At 33.1% G+C, this 18,260-nt stretch overlaps 1 long non-coding RNA gene across 1 annotated transcript in view; it reads left to right on the top strand.

Moving 5' to 3' along the window:
- The first annotated feature begins 7,640 nt into the window (after positions 1-7,640).
- Positions 7,641-18,260, top strand: part of LOC308654124 — an 83,921-nt gene continuing 73,301 nt past the window's right edge. Inside the window, exon 1 of the long non-coding RNA XR_014023178.1 lies at positions 7,641-7,702. This is a non-coding gene — a long non-coding RNA (uncharacterized lncRNA). The remainder of the gene's footprint in view (positions 7,703-18,260) is intronic.

Raw genomic sequence — 18,260 nt, forward strand, 5'->3', positions numbered from 1 at the left:
TGTCTGAAATGATCTTCTCTCTCTCTCTTTCTCTCTTTTTCTTTCATGCCTCTCTGCTCCTTCTTTCTCTTTAATAAAATTTGCTTTCCTTTTACTACACCTCATATCTTGCTTGGAAACTTCTCTTATGAAGACCCAAGAGCTGAGAACATAAAGCAGCTTCCTGTAACACAAACCCTAGCAGGTAATATTTTAAAATTTTAATTTGTCACATATTAATTACAATTCATATTGCAATATAGAGCACAATTTTTCATATCTCTGTACAAAAAGTAGAGTCGCATCCTTTGTGTCTTCACATATGTACTTAGGGTAATGATGCCCATTGCATTCCACCATCTTTTCAACCCTTCTACCCTTTTCCCTTCTATTCCCTCCCATTTTCCCCTTTGCCCTATCTAAAGTTCATTTACTCCTCCCATCCACACCCCCACAGCACATTATGAATCAGCATCCTTAAATCAGAGAAATCATTTGACATTTGGTTTTGGGGGAATGGCTAATTTTACTTAGCATTGTATTCTCCAGCTGCAATCATTTAACAGCAAATGCCATGATTTTACTCTTTTAATGCTGAATACTGTTCCATTGTGTGTATATATACACATTTTCTTTATCCATTCACCTACTGAAGGGCATCTAGGTTGGTTACACAGTTTAGCTATTGTGAATTGTGCTGCAAAGAATATTTATGTGTCTGTGTCCCTGTAGTATGCTGTTTTTAAGTCTTTAGGTATAAACTGAGGAGTGTGATAGCTGAGTCAAATGGTGGTTCCATTCCCAGTTTTCCAAGGATTCTCAATACTGCTTTTCATATTGGCTGTACCAATTGGCAGTCCCACTAGCAGTGTATGAATGTGCCTTTTTCCCCACATCCTCGCCAACACTTATTGTTTGTATTCTTAATAGCAGCCATTCTGACTGACTGCAAGGAGATGAAATCTTCTAGTGGTTTTGATTTCATTTCTCTACCTGCTAGAGATACTGAACATTTTTTCATATATTTGTGAATTGATTATATATCTTATTCTGATATATTCTGTCCAGTTCCTTGGCCCAAATACTGATTGGCTTATTTATTTTTTGGTATTAAGATGTTTGAGTTCTTAATATATTCTAGAGAGTAGTGCTCTATCCAATATACATGTGGTAAAAATGTGTTTCCAAACTTAGGCTCTCTATTTCCCTCTCTGATTGTTTCTTTTGCTGAGAAGAAGCTTTTGAGTTTGGATCCATCCCATTTATTGATACTTGATTTTAATTCTTGCGCCAAAGAATCTTATTAAAAAAGTCAGGACCTAATCCAACATGATGAAGATTTGGGCCTACTTTTTCTTCTACTAGATGCAGTGTCTCTGTCTTAATTCCTAGGTCCTTGATCCACTTTGAGTTGAGTTTTGTGAAGGGTGAGAGATAGAGGTTTAATTTTATTTTGTTGCATATAGATTTCCAATTTTCCCAGAACCATTTGTTGAAAAAGCTATCTTTTCTCCAATGTATGTTTTTGGCACCTTTGTCTGATATAAGATAACTGTGATTATGTGAGTTAGTCTCTGTGTCCTGTATTCTGTACCATTGGTCTACAAGTCTATTTTGGTGCCAATACAATGCTGCTTTTGTTACTATTGCTCTGTAGTATAGTTTAAGGTCTGGTATAGTGATGCCACCTGCTTCACTCTTCTTGATAAAGATTATTTTAGCTATTCTGGGTCTCTTATTTTTCCAGATGAATTTCATGACTGCCTTTTCTTTTTCTAGGAGGAATGTCATTGAGATTTTGCTTGGAATTGCATTAAATCTGTATAGTGCTTTTGGTAGTATGGTCATTTTTGCATATATTCTTGTCACTGGTGTGGTCAACTGGTTGCTTGGCTACCTCAGTCACAGGGTGGGGGATAGAGACACGGAATCAACACACAGACTCTGGGAGCTGGTGAGAGAACTGGCTGGTGACAATCAACAGTCAATGTCCAGTAGCTCAGTTTATTTTTGGAATGCACACAACTGTTATAGGGTTCGAGTGGGGCGTGCCCGTCAATCATACATAAGCAAGATAATATCCATAAGCCAATCATCTTCTGCCTAATGTAACTGCACTGGGAGGAAACTCTAAATATTGCTGTCACGGTGAAAAGCAATCTGGAAGGGTCTTTGTCCCTAAGGGAAGGGGCTTACTGAGTCAGGGATTTCATGCCCAAAAGCCCCTGTTTCTTGGTTTCCTGGCCTGGTAATTTGGCAACACTAACCACAAGTGCTGAGGACATGGTTTCACTGATGGCTGGCTAGAGCAAAGCACCCCATCCTGCAGGTGTTCCTGTCAGGCCTGAAGGAACGTGGAGTCTTCAAGCACTCCAAGATGCTTGGAGCTGCAAGCCGGAACTGAAAGTTATTCCAACACATTTTGACAATATTAATTCTGCTAATCCAAGAACAAGGGAGATCTTTCCATCTTCTAAGGTCTTTAATTCCTTTTTTTGTGTTCTGTAGTATTGATTGTAGAGGTCTTTCATCTCTTTTGTTAGGTTGATTCCCAAGTATTTTAGTTTTTTTGATGCTATTGTAAATGGGGTAGTTTTCCTTGATTCCCTTTCAGATGGTTTGTCACTGATATACAGAAATGCCTTTGATTTACGAATGTTGATTTTGTATGCTGCTTCTTTGCTGAATTCATTTACTAGTTCTAGAAGTTTTCTGGTGGAATTTTTGGATCTCCTAGGTATAGAATCATATTGTCAGCAAATAGTACTAATATGAGTTCTTTACCAGCCATATCCCTTTAATTTCTTTCATCTGTCTAATTGTTCTGGCCAGTGTTTCAAGAACTATGTTAAATAGAAGTGGTGAAAGAGGAGGGCATATCTGTCCATTTCCAGTTTTTAGAGGGAATGTTTTCAATTTTTCTCCATTTAAAATGATGTTGATCTGGGGCTTAGGATAGATAGCTTTTGCAATGTTGTGATAGGTACCTATTATCCCTAGTTTTTCTAGTATTTTGAAAATGAATGGGCACTGTATTTTGTCAATTGCATTTTCTGCATCTATTGAGATGATCCTATGATTTTTACCTTTGTGTCTACGCTTATTGATTTCTGTATTTATATTACATTTATTGATTTCTATATTTTGAACCAACCTTGCAACCCTGGAAGGTTGATTGTGGTGCATGCTTTTTTATATGGTTTTGTATTTGATTTGCCAGAATTTTATTGAGAATTTTTGCATTTATGTTCATTAGAGATACTGGCCTAAAGTTTTCTTTCTTTGATATGTCTTTGCCTATTTTTGAATCAGGGTGATATTGACCTCATAGAATGAGTTTGGAAATGCTCCCTTTTTTCTATTTCCTGAAATAAATTGAAGGTGTTGGTATTATTTCCTCTTTAAATGTCTTGGAGAACTCGCAGTGTATCTATGCAGTTCCAGGCTTTTCTTGGTTGGTAGGCTTCTGAATGCATATTCTATTTCGTCACTTGAAATTGATCTGTTTACATTGTGTATATCATCCTTATTCAATTTGGGCAAATCATATGACTCTAGAAATTTGTCAATGACTTTGATATTTCCTATTTTATTGGAGTACAAGTTTTCAAAGTAATTTCTATTTTTTTCTGTATTTCTTTTGTGTCTGTTGTGATATTTCCTTTTTCATCACTTATGTTAATAATTTGATTTTCTCTCTCTCTTTTCTTTAGCATGGCTAAGAGTGTGTCAATTTTTTTTTTATTTTTTCAAAAAACCAACTTTTTGTTCTGTCATTATTTCCTTTCTTCTACTGCTTTTGGTGTAGATTTGTTTTTCTTTTTCTAGGGCTTTGAGATGTAATGTTAAGTCATTTATTTGTTTACTTTTTCTTCTTTTAAGTAATAAACTCCATGCAATGGACTTTCCTCTTGGAACTGCTTTCATAGTGTCCCAGAGGTTTCAAGAAGTTGTATTTGTGTTCTCATTCATCCCTAAAATTATTTTAATCTCCTCCTTGATGTCTTCTGCAACCCATTGTTCATTCAGTAGCATATTATTTAGTTTCCAGGTGTTGGAGTAGCTTTTATTTCTTATTTTATCATTGATTTCTAATTTCATTTCATTATGACCTGATAGGGTTCAGGGTAGTATATCTATTTTTTTTATATTTTCCAAGAGTTGCTTTGTGGCAAAACATATGGTCTATTTTAGAGAAGGATCCATGTGCTACTGAGAAGAATGTATATTCACTCATTGAAGGATGAAATATTCTATATATGTCAGTTAAGTCTAAGTTATTGATTGTATTATTGAGTTCTATAGTTTATTTGTTCAGCTTTTGTTTGAAAGATCTAACCAGTGGTGAAAGAGGTGTGTTAAAGTCACCCAAAATTATTGTGTCATGTTCTATTTGACTTTTGAACTTGAAAAGAGTTTGTTTGATGAACGTAGATATTCCATTGTTTGGGCCATATGTATTTATAATGTTAAGTTTTGTTGGTGTATGGTGCCCTTGAGCAGTATGTAGTGTCCTTCTTTATCCCTTTTGATTAAATTTAGCTTGAAGTCTACTTTATTTGATATGAGGATGGTAACCCTGCTTGCTTCCACAGTCCATGTGAGTGATATGATTTTTCCCAACCTTTCACCTTTAGTCTGTTGATGTTTTTTTCCTGTGAGATGAATCTCTTGGAGGTGACATATTTTGGGTACTTTTTTTTTGTTATCCAATCTGCTAGTCTTTGTCTTTTGATACTAAATGTAGGCTATTAATATTCAGGGTTATTATTGAGACATGATTTGTATTCCCAGCCATTTTTGTTTATTTTGGAATTTAATGTGACTTTGTTTCTCCTCTGATTAGTTTTTCCTTAGGTGTAATACCTCCCTCTGCTGACTTTCATTATTGTTTATTTCCTCTTTGTGGAATATTTTGCTGAGAATTTTTTGTAGTGCAGCCTTTCTAGTTGTAAATTCGTTTAACTTTTGTTTATGATGGGAGGTTTTTATTTCTTCATCAAATCTAAAGACTAATTTTCCTGGATAGAAGATTCTTGGTCGTCATCCATTTTGTTTCAGAGCTTGGTATCTGTTGTTCCACAATCTCCTGGCTTTGAGGGTCTGGGTTGAAAAAAAATACTGAGATATAAATTGGTCTCCCCCATATGTGATCTGATTCCTTTCTCTTACAGACTTTAGGATTCTATTCTTTTTCTGCATCTAGGTATTTTCATTATAATGTGCCTTAATGTGGATCTGTTGTAATTTTGTACATTTGGTATCCTATAAGCCTCTAGTTTTCTAATTCATTCTTCATGCTTAGGAAATTTTCTCATATTATCTCATTGAAGAGATTGTGCATTACTTTGGTTTATAATTCTTTGGCTTCCTCTATCCCAATTAATCTTAAGTTTGGTCTATTGATGCTGTCCCATAATTCCTGGATGTTCTGTTCATGGTTTCTTACTATCCTCACTGTGTGATCAACTTTATTTTCCAGATTTTATACTTTGTCTCCATTATCTGATATTCTGTTTTCCAAGTGATCTAGTCTGTTGGTTATTCTTTCTATTGAATTTTTTAATTTGGTTTATTGTTTGCGTCATTTCAAGATTTTCTGTTTTTTTTTTTTTTTCAGAGTCTCTATCTCTTTTTTGAAGTAATATTTTGCTACCTGTATTTGCTCACTTATTTCTTTGGTGCTGTGATCAATGGATGGCTGTATTTGTTCTCTTATCTGTTTATTGGTATCATGAATGGTTGCCTGTATTTGCTCTCTTATCTCTTTGTTGGAATGATCAATTTTTGCATGTATTTGCTTATTTAGGTCATTCTTTAATTCACAGATCATTTTAATTATGAACCTTCTGAACTGCTTCTCTGACATTTCATCAACTTTGGTGCCCATGGGTTCTCTTATTGTAGTATCTTGGTTTTGGGGGGCACTTTTCTCCCTTGATTTTTTCATGTTGTCTATGTGTCTTCCTTTCTTGCAGGGTGGATCTGTGATATTACAGTTTCTACTCTAAATTCTTGTAGTACCCATGCAGATTCTCTTTACCTCACCTTGATTTTGGGCTTTCAGACCCTGCTGGTGTCCCTCAATGTATGCTACTGCAACCAAAAGTGGTGGTGGCAGTAGCGGTGGTAACTTGAGATAATAATGAAGGTGCCCCAAGATGGATGAAATGTCTTACAGTGATAGAGCTGAAAGGGTGGGCCTTATACTTTCTTTGGGATGCTTGCTATGAGATGCAGCCATTTCTAGGCCTTGTCTGTTGTCAAAAAGGTAGGGGCTACTGCATGGGGAAGGCTATGGCAATATCTGCAGTGTCCCAAGTTGTAAGTGGGTTAGGCTTGGGCTCCCTGGTGGGTAGTGTTGGTGAATTTAGACCTATGCTGGGCCTGGGACCCATGTATGTCTGTGTGGGTGGATCTGGGCTGGGCCTGAGCTCTGGTGGGTGTCTGCTGGTTGGAAGAAGTGTTCCTGTGCTGAAGCCTGAGCTCTGGCGGGTGTCTGCCTGTAGCAGGATGGACCCAAACTTACTGTGGGCCTGGGTCCTGCACAGGTCCCCTAATAGGTAATTTAAAATATTATGTTGTATATGAGTGGAAACAAATTGTACAAATAGTAACTGAAATATGTCATTAAAATTTCCATTGTTTTTTTTAGTAAATAAATCCAGTTAAAAGAGTTTTCAGTTTCTATTTTCCATTTAAATTTTTTTTCTTGTGTCTTTGAGAGCAAATAAGGCAATTACATTTGTTGTGTTTCTTAATATGCAAAAGGTCTACTTATTTTGATTTAGAGTAAGCTTCTAAAGGAAGCAGAATTTCAGTGAATTGAACTAAATACCAGGACCACAAAAACTGAGCAAATATCATAGTTAGAGTCTTTTGAGAAAAAATTATACTATATTGATAATAAAAAACAAAGCAAAATAAAACAAAAGAACTTCAAAATACATATTTAACCATTTATATTTTAGATTAAAGAAGTAAAGTTGTACTGTTAATTACCTTGGTGATACATAAGTATCCTGTATATATATGTTACAGTTTTCTTAAGTGGGTCTGATAAAGAAAAAACATTAAAAACTGAATATCCATATTTGTTATTGCATTAGTGAACCCTTGCTATGATGCAAGAACTGTACTGGACCTTCATAAGATAAAAGACATTCATTGTCATCTCCTGGGGTGAATAGGGCAATAAGAAAGATTCCAAAACTTGAATTTTAAATTCCATTTAAATCCTTTGACAGTGGCTTATTATATTCTCTCAGATTGAGCCATAAACAGCTTAGTTTAATTTGCTAAGTCATTGGAATTTTATTATTATATCTAGAAGTTAAACACCACAGAAGGAAGTTTGGGTTTCAGTACATTTTATAAATTTGTAATTCTATTTATGAATGTTACATAGAACTTTATAATTTAAATATCACCTCTTCTATTAATTGGTGAACCAGGCTGATATCTTCAGCAAAAAAGTCAATGTTAGTTTCTGAATCAACAATTCTATGTGTAGAAGACAATATTTAGGTCTAATTAAGTTGTGGAGAATGAACACATAACTGGAAATACTTTTACACCTGTTATCATAGTTGTAATAGGTCTTAAAATAGCCAGTGACATGTGGGTAATAATAGATTAGGAAACAAACAATATTAGCAGGACTGCCTCCACTTTTACTCAGCACCTGGGTTCCTGGAACTGGTACTTGTCTTGCCCCATTACAGTAAGTTAAACAATTCTATTCTATTTTTTCAAGTTGGCTTTACTTGGGTGTTGCCCATGTATCTGCCCTTGACTGATGTCTTTGGTGATATTAGAAACTGAAACTACCTCATGAATGCTGCATCCTCCTGAATGATTCTTCCTAAAAAATACTACCAAATACTTCTGCCTTCCATCCCTAAAACATATTCCCCTTTGTTAGTCGGTATTGATGGAATAAAGTCAAAATATGGAGCTGGTTCTTTTCTACAGAAAATATCATGATGCAACTTTTGTTTGCCTTGTTCTTTAAAACAACTTCTCTCTCAGTGTTTGGCATTTGATAGAATAAAGTCAGGTCAATGGATAATCTGAGCAGCTATCACATCAAAATATACACAGCAGACCTTTATCTCCCCACACAAAGTTTGAAGTATTCTTGGCAAAGGAGCTGGCTGTGGAACCAAAAGTGTCATGTCTTTTTCCTTTCTTTTTTATTCTAGTGTGTTTTATGCAGCCAAGGAGAGTTGGCACACTGGTCAAATCAACTTACCAAATCCTTTAATTGCTGGTGGGCCAAATCTATAACAATAATCTATGACTTGACTCTACTTGATCATATATTTAAAAAGTCTCCAATTTCAGGGAATTTTCATAGGCATTATTTGATGGGACTCAATGGACTGAGTTTACATGATTTATATAATAAACACAAATGTAGTAACTTTCAAAAGGAAATTTTTTAAAATTTTAATTAAAAATGGAAATAAATAAATAGATAAAATCGCTAGGAAGCACTAAATACATGTAGTAACGAAAGGAAACCATATTTTGGTTCATAAAAGTAAATTCTGGCTGCTTTATATATGATGTATTCAGTTTTATATTCACTATCATTACCTCTACCTGCCAATTAGAGAATTGATTAAGTGACTGTATTAAAGAATCAATATTCTCATTCTATTTTTGTTCCTATATTCTACAATCATTTTTTGTTATTGTTTTTCGTTTTTAAATTCTTAGCTGTTTTGCTTTCATTAAGGTTGACAGTTCCTAGTATTGTAATGAAAAGTAAATGGAAGAGTATAAGTATAATCAGTCAGTTACAAATAGTCATAAAATATAACACTCTTTCTTAAGTACAGAGTTTAATTGTATTTATTTTTATCTTTTCATTAATTTTAAATACCTTTTAAAGTGTGGATTGACATAATGTTTGTGATAATTTGATAAATGTAAGCAATGTAAGAATTCTATTAAAAATTTTACTTGTAAAAGTCCTTACAATGTGAGACTGCAAAGTAGCCAGCATTTGAGAAAAACGATTGCCCTTTTACTATATAAACACACTCAGTCTTGTATACTATTACAGGAAATGTTCTTATAAACGTTCATGTGTTTAAGAGGTTAAAGAATGCTTTGTAAAGTGAGCAATTCCTGCAGTATCTCTGCCATATCTGAAACACTCTTTCTCTTGGGGGCTCTTTCCTATTTCGCACTACAGAAATGCCACTGAAAACCAACAGTTTGTCCCTAAAGCATCTGAACTTAGCGTAGTCGGATTGTAAGTACATTTTGCACTTATGTACTTAGAGGTTAGTAAAATAAAGATGATTTGAAATTGTGCTGGAATTCCAACTTTTTGAATTTCTGTCCTAATGTTGCTTTAGTTTTATAAGGAAGATATATGAAAAAGATTTATAATTTATTTATTTGAGGATTCAGCCACCATATTGTACACAAAGTCATTAAAAATGATCAGAAGCTACAAAAGGCCTTAATGACATGCTTGTTTTTAATAAAAGATAACTTTTATTAAATCTCTCTTCTGGATATTTTATTGTAGGCCAACCAATCCATGTAACTGAATAGTAAAAAATTTTGTTTTTTATCAAAAAAAGTTTACACTTTATTTACATATAAATATACATAAAATCCCAAACTATATTGCAAATCTGTTGATATTTTTTAATAGAGAATCATGTTTCTCTTTCTTTTTTTTACCTTATTGTGGCAGCAATACCAAAATATCACATTTCACTAATTTGATGTTATTGCTGATAAGAAACCTGCAACTGTATCTTGTTATTTAATGTGTTGAAAAAGCAAATATGTTATTATATCATAATTTTAAATTTTTAAAAATTGTGCTTTAAAACAATTGACTTCAATTTTAACCTTAGCATTGTATCCAATGAATTTAAATGTTTTAAATTTTATTATATTTCTAAACAGAGGTTTTTAGACTGTTAAAGATACTCATGGCACAAAATAAGTTTAAAAATGCTTATTCTATGCCTTCAACCTAATCTTGGTCCACATGGAAAAATAAACTCAAAAAAATATAACTATCAAAAAAATTTCTAGATGTAAATTGAAGGGAGTTTCAGAAAGAGATTTTAGATGGAGAATTTTAACAAAAAATTAAAATATCATCTTCTATCACATAGAGAAACATTTTGAGGCACAAATTTGGTTCAGTCACAAAAAAATGCACTAGTCAAAATTACAAATGGCAAAAAAACCCCACTTTTATTAAGGCTGACACTGTATGAGAGAAAGAAAACTTCATTAAACAAAAGTTAGGCACTTTTTTTTGGTACTGAGGTACTGGGGATTGAACCCAGGGGTGGGTCTACTACTGAGCTACATCCCGTATATTTTTTTCTTTTTCTTTTTGGTACCAGGAATTGAACTCCATCACAGAGCCACATCCCCAATCCTATTTTTGTATGTTATTTAGAGACAGGGTCTCACTGAGTTACTTAGCGCCTTGCCCTTGCTAAGGCTGGCTTTGAATTTGCAATCATTCTTCCTCAGCCTCCAGAATTTCTGGGTTGCAGGGGTACCAGATAAATTGGGTTTATTTTTAAGAGAAGGCAGGCAGGAATTTTAAACCACTATTTTTGCTTATTGGCCTTACCTGAAGAAAAAAACACTGTGTCTTATCTTCATAAGAAAAGATGGTTTCACCACTGAAGTTAGGCCCCACCCTCCCGCAGAAGCTGAGAGGACAGGAGATCATCTTTCTTGATGATCTCAGGTCCTAGAGAAAGATATCCTTGGGTTACAAAAACTACATGAGGCATTTAAAACAATCTACAACTCAAAAGAGAATTTTTAATTCCAAGTTTTCTAATGTTAAATGCTCTAAGAAAGTGGAGATCAGGATTAAGATTCAGGAAGAAGCCTACCTAAAACTCCATCAAACTGAGAGCAACGGTCAGGCCACTGTTCTCATTTCAACAGCCCCTAATAGCATTTCTCTCTATTTACTAGAGTGAGGGAGAGAATCCAGATCCTGCAAGACACATTATTTCTGAGTATATGTTTGTGTGTAAATGTTAATATGTGTGTGTGTGTGTGTGTGTGTGTGTGTGTGTGTGTGTACACATGATGACAATGTGGTATTTTTCAGAAAAGTTGCTTTATGGTTACCTGAGCTAACTAAATAAATTATTAAGAACAATAAGTTTTGATAAGAAGTTATAGGTTTTTCCAGTAATTTTTTAAATGATCATTTCTTTTTCTGTCTGCCAAAGAAATGGTATATCATCAAATCTAAATGTAAGGACTCTGTGCCAATAAAAAAAAGGAAAGAAAGAAAAAAAAGGCAAGCAAACCCGATGTCCTTCTTGATTAAGTAATCACCATTTCAGTGCAAAGCCAAGAAGAGCTATTTTTTCCTCCCTGACATAGGAACTGCAACCTAATTCTCATTCCTAATCACAGAATCAAAGGTGAGCATTTGACCAACCTCATTCTCTCTTTAAATCACTCTATTTTTCTGCCCAAACTTCATTTTTTTTTACATTACTTGATTATTCACATTCATGATTGAATCAGCTTTTTTTGCCCTTGGATATTTCTTGTTCTTCATATTCACAAAACAGTATTCCTGATCACAATATCAGAATCAAGAAATAAATTAACAACTGAAACACAATGAAAGCTTTTATTTTTCTTTTTAAGCATCAACAATTGGTGATGTCTTTAAGAGTTATGAAATATGTAAAATCAATTGTAAATGGGTACAAATTTCTAGGGTCCACATTTAAACTTGAAATCTTGTTTAACCTTATGCTTTTACTTGTTAATACTATTGTTATAATTATTTAAAACCAGGAAGAAGTAATAAACTTGTGATAGCTGACAATATGCAAATTTAACTACTTTTAATTGAACTACTTTGAACAAAGTCTTTTTCTTTTGTACAGAAATTAAAATCACATGCTAGTTCCAAGGTTTAACTTGCAAATAATGAAAAAAGATAGTAAGTAGTTCCCTTAGGACTGCAATTCTGCACTGCAATTCATTTTCTTTTACTTTGAGAACAGCATACTGGATAATTTAAGCACAAAGAGGTGGAGAAAAACGAGGTTTTTGTGTTTTCTGAATGTAAATTAAATTGCTGGTTTTTGGCCAAAAGGGGGCAGGCATTTCCATGATAATGGGAGAGATCTTTTTGAATTTGGGAATTTAAATGGTTAAAAAAAAAAGAAGAAGAAGAAGAAAGAGCTATTATCTACTCCAAGATTCCACTTCTACTGAGAAAACGCTTGGGTTCTTCTAATAAGAAAGATACACCAGAGCTTCCTGAAAAGAACAGAGTAAGCCTTTTTTAGCCTGGACTTTTCTGTCACTCACTTATAGATAATATCAAGCACTGAGACAGAGACCAGGTATATGTAACTGCAGCTCAGGCAATGGGGACTTCAAGCCCCTAACTGAATTTCTCCTTGAGATAGACATTTTTTTTTTTTTTTTTTAGTAACAATTTGTCAAGTAAAAGAAAAGTGATCTGCTAATTATTGTATGAGACTCCTCAGTGATTATATAATTGATCTTAGTAGTAATATATGTAAGTTTCATAATTTTTGTCCACAATATCCATTTGCAGGTTCTTTACAATATGCTTGTATATGCTGAAGTAAAAATATGTTTTTCTTTTAGTTTCTAGAACTTTATTCATAAAAAAACTCTTAGTCCAACTGGTTTAGTTATCTCAAAATGTAAAAAGTCACCAAATAAAATAAAAGAAATATAATTTTATTGCAGCTTAAAAATTATTCATGTATATATGCATGCCTATAATTACAATCACTTATATATATGAATATTGTTTATAAGAATGTTGACATCCTGTACTGTCATTCAAGATATACTGTCAACATGCACTATTTTGAAGGCACCTTGAATATGTGCAGTATTTCTGTAGGCTGGGGCGCAGACATATAGCTTGCGCTTTATCATCTCTCTCCAAGTCTTTTATAAAATTGAAACTTCCTACTTTGCATATGTCTTTATTTCCTTCCCTCTCTTTATTGATAAGATTGAGTTTTACATTTGTGCTGCTCTATATGAAAATATAAATAGATAAAAATCACCATTTTCTTGTGTTTTTTTTTTTTCAGTGCAGGTGGAGGTAGGAGTTTTCTTGTGTGTAAAGACTCATTCATCACAGAAAGAATGATGACTTCTGTTTTCTATGACAACTATGTAAAGGCATCTTGTGTGAATGTAATATTGTTGCTGGTAGATTAGTCTTTTGTTGCCTTTATGTAGTAGGGAAGCACTATTAGGATTTAGGATAGTATAAATCATAAAACTGCAGCAAATAAACAAGGATTTGTTTTTTTTTATTTACTCTTTTCAAATACCTCATATTCAAATAAAATTTCAAAAAGGAAGCAAATATAAATGATTAAAAATTTGAGAATATTCCACAGGTATTCACAAGACAGTAACAAAATAAATAAATAGATATGCAAACATATGTGAATAGTGAAAGCTTAATTTTACTTTTTCTTCTCAATAGAATATTAGTGTTTCTTTCCGAATCAATTTATGAATCTATTAATTCACATGACTGTAAAGAAAATGACTAGTTAAATTTAGTATTAGATATTTTAAACTCATTTTTTTTAGTCCTCAAAAATGACATCTACCTTCTCAAGTTCTAGTGTGTATATGAGAATCTGTCAATCAAAATGCACGATGTTTCATATCTAAGCGTATCTGCCAGGAAGTCCTATTCAAGATCCATTGAATTTACTCTGGGTAAATGACTGAAGTGAATTCTTTTGGAAATTTCAAAAGTAATTACCAGGCTCAAATTTGTATGTGCAAATTTGGAAAACAAAGAAAGTAAATTTTGGAGATACATTGTCAAGCTCTAACCCATTTAAAGTCAAGAAATTATATTTTAGTTATTATTTTAATATTTTCTTTAAGTAGTAAAAAATGATGTTTCAGCTTTTAAGAAGAAAGTTATTTCGGTGAGAACTTCTTAACAAACTATTTACTGAGTGACTTTCTTATATATTTAATGAAGAGATTCATCCTCTTCTCCTTTCAAAAATTAAAGATTTTTTGAGAAGCATCCCAGTCCTCTGCTTAATATTACACAGTGATTTTGATTGTTTTTGAAATTTAAAGATGATAGCAAAATGAGAATTGTGCTTATTTAATACCACCTTAAATGAACTTCAGTTTCTAGGTTCTTTTCTGTGGAGGGAACAGGAAAAAATGTAGGTGTTTTCAAAACTTTTGTAAACAATCCAAATACTAAATAATTGATTGAACTGTTTAAAAAGACTGGAACAGCTTAATCATAGCCTGGAACAAATTTCCTTTAAGTGTATAAATCTATTTCTTAAAAAATTTATTACATTTATATTAGAAAATTAATTTCCTTCAGTATAGATGAAGCTATCTATAAGGACAGTATGAAACAAGTTTATAAGATCTTTATCAACTTAAAACTCCACATTTTGTATTTTCTTTTGCATTCTGTGAATGCTCTTCCATCTACGTGTTTGATACTATTTCAAGTTTCATTTCTATAGATGAGAGAATTGAAGCTCAAAGATGTTCAAATAACATGCCCCAAAGGTGATTATCTTGATGTCATCCCCTTTTGATTCAATGAGTTAATCGGAATTATATTTTTCAAATACATTTCCATCTACTTACTTTATTAACACTTCTGTTTAATACAGTTACATAGATTAAAATGGAAATTTTGAGCACTTAACTAATGTTGGAACTTTAGTCAAGTTCCATAAACACTCTGTGAATTATGTTTCTTACTTCAAAATATGTATGTTAATAATAGTACTCCTAACAATGTTTTAAAATTTAAAAATTCCATATGTCTCAGAGTGATCTGAAATCTGAAGTGTTTTTATTACAGATTAATCATTTATTCAGACACACATCAACTCTTATACAGTATGCACTGTGTGTTCAACACTGTGTAGGCCTTATATTAATGTCAGCCTGCCTTCTAAGAGTTTTGGAATCCTCAAAACAATATCAGCTAACTTAACTTTGTGTTATAATGATCTTGGCCTAGAAACCATTTGTGTCAATCTGTTATTGTGGCATAAAAATTACCACAGCAGTAAAAAGCACCCATTTTTTAGTCTATAGATAGTTTGTCCTCTAGGTCTAAAGTCTGGTCATGACTGTATTCTTTGTTCACATTCTAGCAAGTCTGAATGTGAACAGGCAAGCTATATTCTTCTTTGAAGTCTTGACTGGGGACAATCAATTTTTTTTTAATTCATTCAAGTTGTTGGCAGTATTTTCTACTTATAATTTGACCTGAGTTCCCTGCTTTTTTTTTTTTTTTTTTTTGCTAGTTATCAGTTGAGGATCACTTTCAGCTCCTAGAGGCTACTCTTAGTATCTATAATGTTACCCTTTTATGACATGATACCTTATGTCTTCAAAGCCAGCAAGAGAATCTTTGAGCACAGAAAAAGACTGAGCTTACTTTCAGAGGTCTCTCTGATTAGGATGCATCTAATCAGAAGGCAAAATCCCTTTCATCTTTGCCATTTAACATAGCACTGCCTTAACAGCGATATCCCTTCCTATGCACAGGAGGAAGGGTCGGAATCTTGGGAGCATTTTAGAAAGCTTTCTAGTACCACAACACATAAAGGTGATTTGATTTGAAATGTTCCTTATTCACGAACTGCTATGAGGTAGGCTAGTTCTGGAAGGTGAAATGCAGAAAAAAACAAATGATATGCTTCTTGTGGAAGTGGACTCTGAACCCACTACCACTGAAATGTATAACAGTGACTTGGTAAAGTTAGCCAGTCTTCACAATCACAACATGAGAAGCATGTCAAATTATCAAATTATGTTTAATGTCTCCTATATTGGTTTTAGTCCCTGATATCACAAGACAAGACAAATTACAATCCAGGAACCTGAATAATGAAGATATCAAAATAGTTTTTACGACATTGGAACAGAAACCGGATAGCAATATTTTAAGATATTGTGCCAACAACACGAACATGCAGACAATGGCACAAAACCATCTGCATTTATGACTCAGACACTGGAAATTCATATTAACAAATGAGAAAAACAATCAATCGGCTATTCTCAGTCACTCCATATTTGATTCTTCTGCCACAGTGGCTTTCCTCCTTTTTGCTTCTATAGTTTGGAAAATGACTGTCTGCAGTTGTAATATGTGAAAAATAGTCCGCACTTTGATGGATCCTTATTACTTATTAAATGTTTAATAGGCTGCAAGACTCACTCTAAGCTCTGTTTCATTTCCCTTGGTGCATATAGTATGACTTGTTAGGGGAAGAATACTAGCAGTTCTTGGCGAGTTTTATAAATAGTATTAGGAAAAACTTCAAGATACTTATTTTCTCCTATTTAGCTTACACTGAGCTGAATTTCAAGCATAATAACCTCAATGGGGAATATTGCTAAAGTTAAATAGAAAATAGAGAGATAAATCCTTACCTGTATATAGAAAACTAGAGAATTAAAGAAATATATTTTTGGTGATCTACACAATCTTCAGAGCATTAGGAAAAGAGAAAGGTCACTGGGCTCAACAAGCAACCCCTGCTGTTTCTTCATCACTGGCTTCCTGTTCACTCTCTCTCCACTCTTCTCTTCTCTTTGTCTAATACATATTGACTTTCTTATTTCATAGACTCTGTGATATTTTGTAGCAAGGGTGGTAACCCTGAAGATTTTCTTTCACTGCAAAACAAAGGGTCACTCCTCTGAAGGTCTTTCATATATCCTCATTTTAAAATGTTGTTTAGAAGAGGAAGGAATACTGTTGTTTAAGGTAATAGAATTTTACATGAAAATTCTCTTTTTAAAAAACCAAACCCAGTGTTCTTAAAAATCGGGCACACGTGGTATATATATATATATATATATATATATATATATATATATATATATATAAATAAATGCATATTTATTTTATAACTTATAATTTTACATAGAATTAATGCTTACCCTACTTAAAACAAGCACATAGTTGCATATACATGGATGCATATATATATATAAGGGCACACATACATGCATGTTTATGTGTGGAAACACACACATGTATACATGACCCTAAAGTTGCTTGGAGTAAAAGACTAATTTTAGGAAATAAGATTTATAAACTCAGTATAATCAGACTGTATATTGCTAATCAGAAAACAAATTTTTCTCAGTCCTATTCATATGTCCAAGAAATATACTGTGGGTTAATGTTTTAGCTTCATTTTACTGTGAAACATGTGTTCTCTTATTCATTGTTTTCAACATCACTGATTCTTACAGCACTCTATTTTCTTCATTTTTTAAAAAACTAAGTATTGGGTGCAAATTAATATCTCCCTCTTTTTACAGAAGTCTCTGAAAGAAACATTTTGGACAAAGTGATTATATTATTTGGGGTCCATTTCTTATCCATAAGCCTACTTATTTCTACTGGGACAATGTTCATTTTTCACTATTGAACTAAAAGTTTTGACTATCAGTGGATCTCTTTATTCCCTCTATTCTTCACACAAATCCTCTTTCGTTTTGACTTCACCAGAAGCTCAATTCTTTAAAAGCTTCTCTGAGCTGACCCACCCACAGAATTGAACAGTCACATCAACTTAATCCATTATGATTACTCTTGTACCACTTTAAAAATGACTATAATCCAATTATGATTGGGAACACACTGATACTCTTTCTCTCTATATATCTCCCCTCTTAGAGTATATAAATTTGTGTTTGTGTTTAACCTTAGGATTGTTAGCTTTAACGAATCAACATACAAACAAGGAATCTAGTTCAATTTGAATTTCAGATAAACAATTGATAAGTGTTTAGGATACTTTAAATTTTATATAAACACCAGATAATATTTTGATGTAAGTATCTCCCATGCAGTACATTAGTTTTTTATTCCCAATTTGAATCAGTCATATCTTTGTTTATTTATCATCACAAACCCCTATCTGCTAACTTAGCATGGAGTCAAATGCCACAAAATGAAACAATAAAAAATAGCCTATAATGGAAAATGACCCATTTTCTTTTTCAGATACTTGATCTGTAAAACAGGACAATGACACCTGTATAACTAAACTGGAAGCAAATTACATCATAAATGTATATTACTTTCCACAAGAGTTTTCACATAGAAGGTGCTCAGTATTTTATTTTTAAAATTGGTAACAGGGCTAGTTCCTTTGATACCTGTTCATCACGGTACTTAGACTTTGACCTGAAAATCAAATTTTAAATTATTCTTT

This window comes from Spermophilus citellus (assembly GCF_964194105.1).
Source record: "Spermophilus citellus genome assembly, chromosome: 1".
NCBI classification, from domain to species: Eukaryota; Metazoa; Chordata; class Mammalia; order Rodentia; family Sciuridae; genus Spermophilus; species Spermophilus citellus.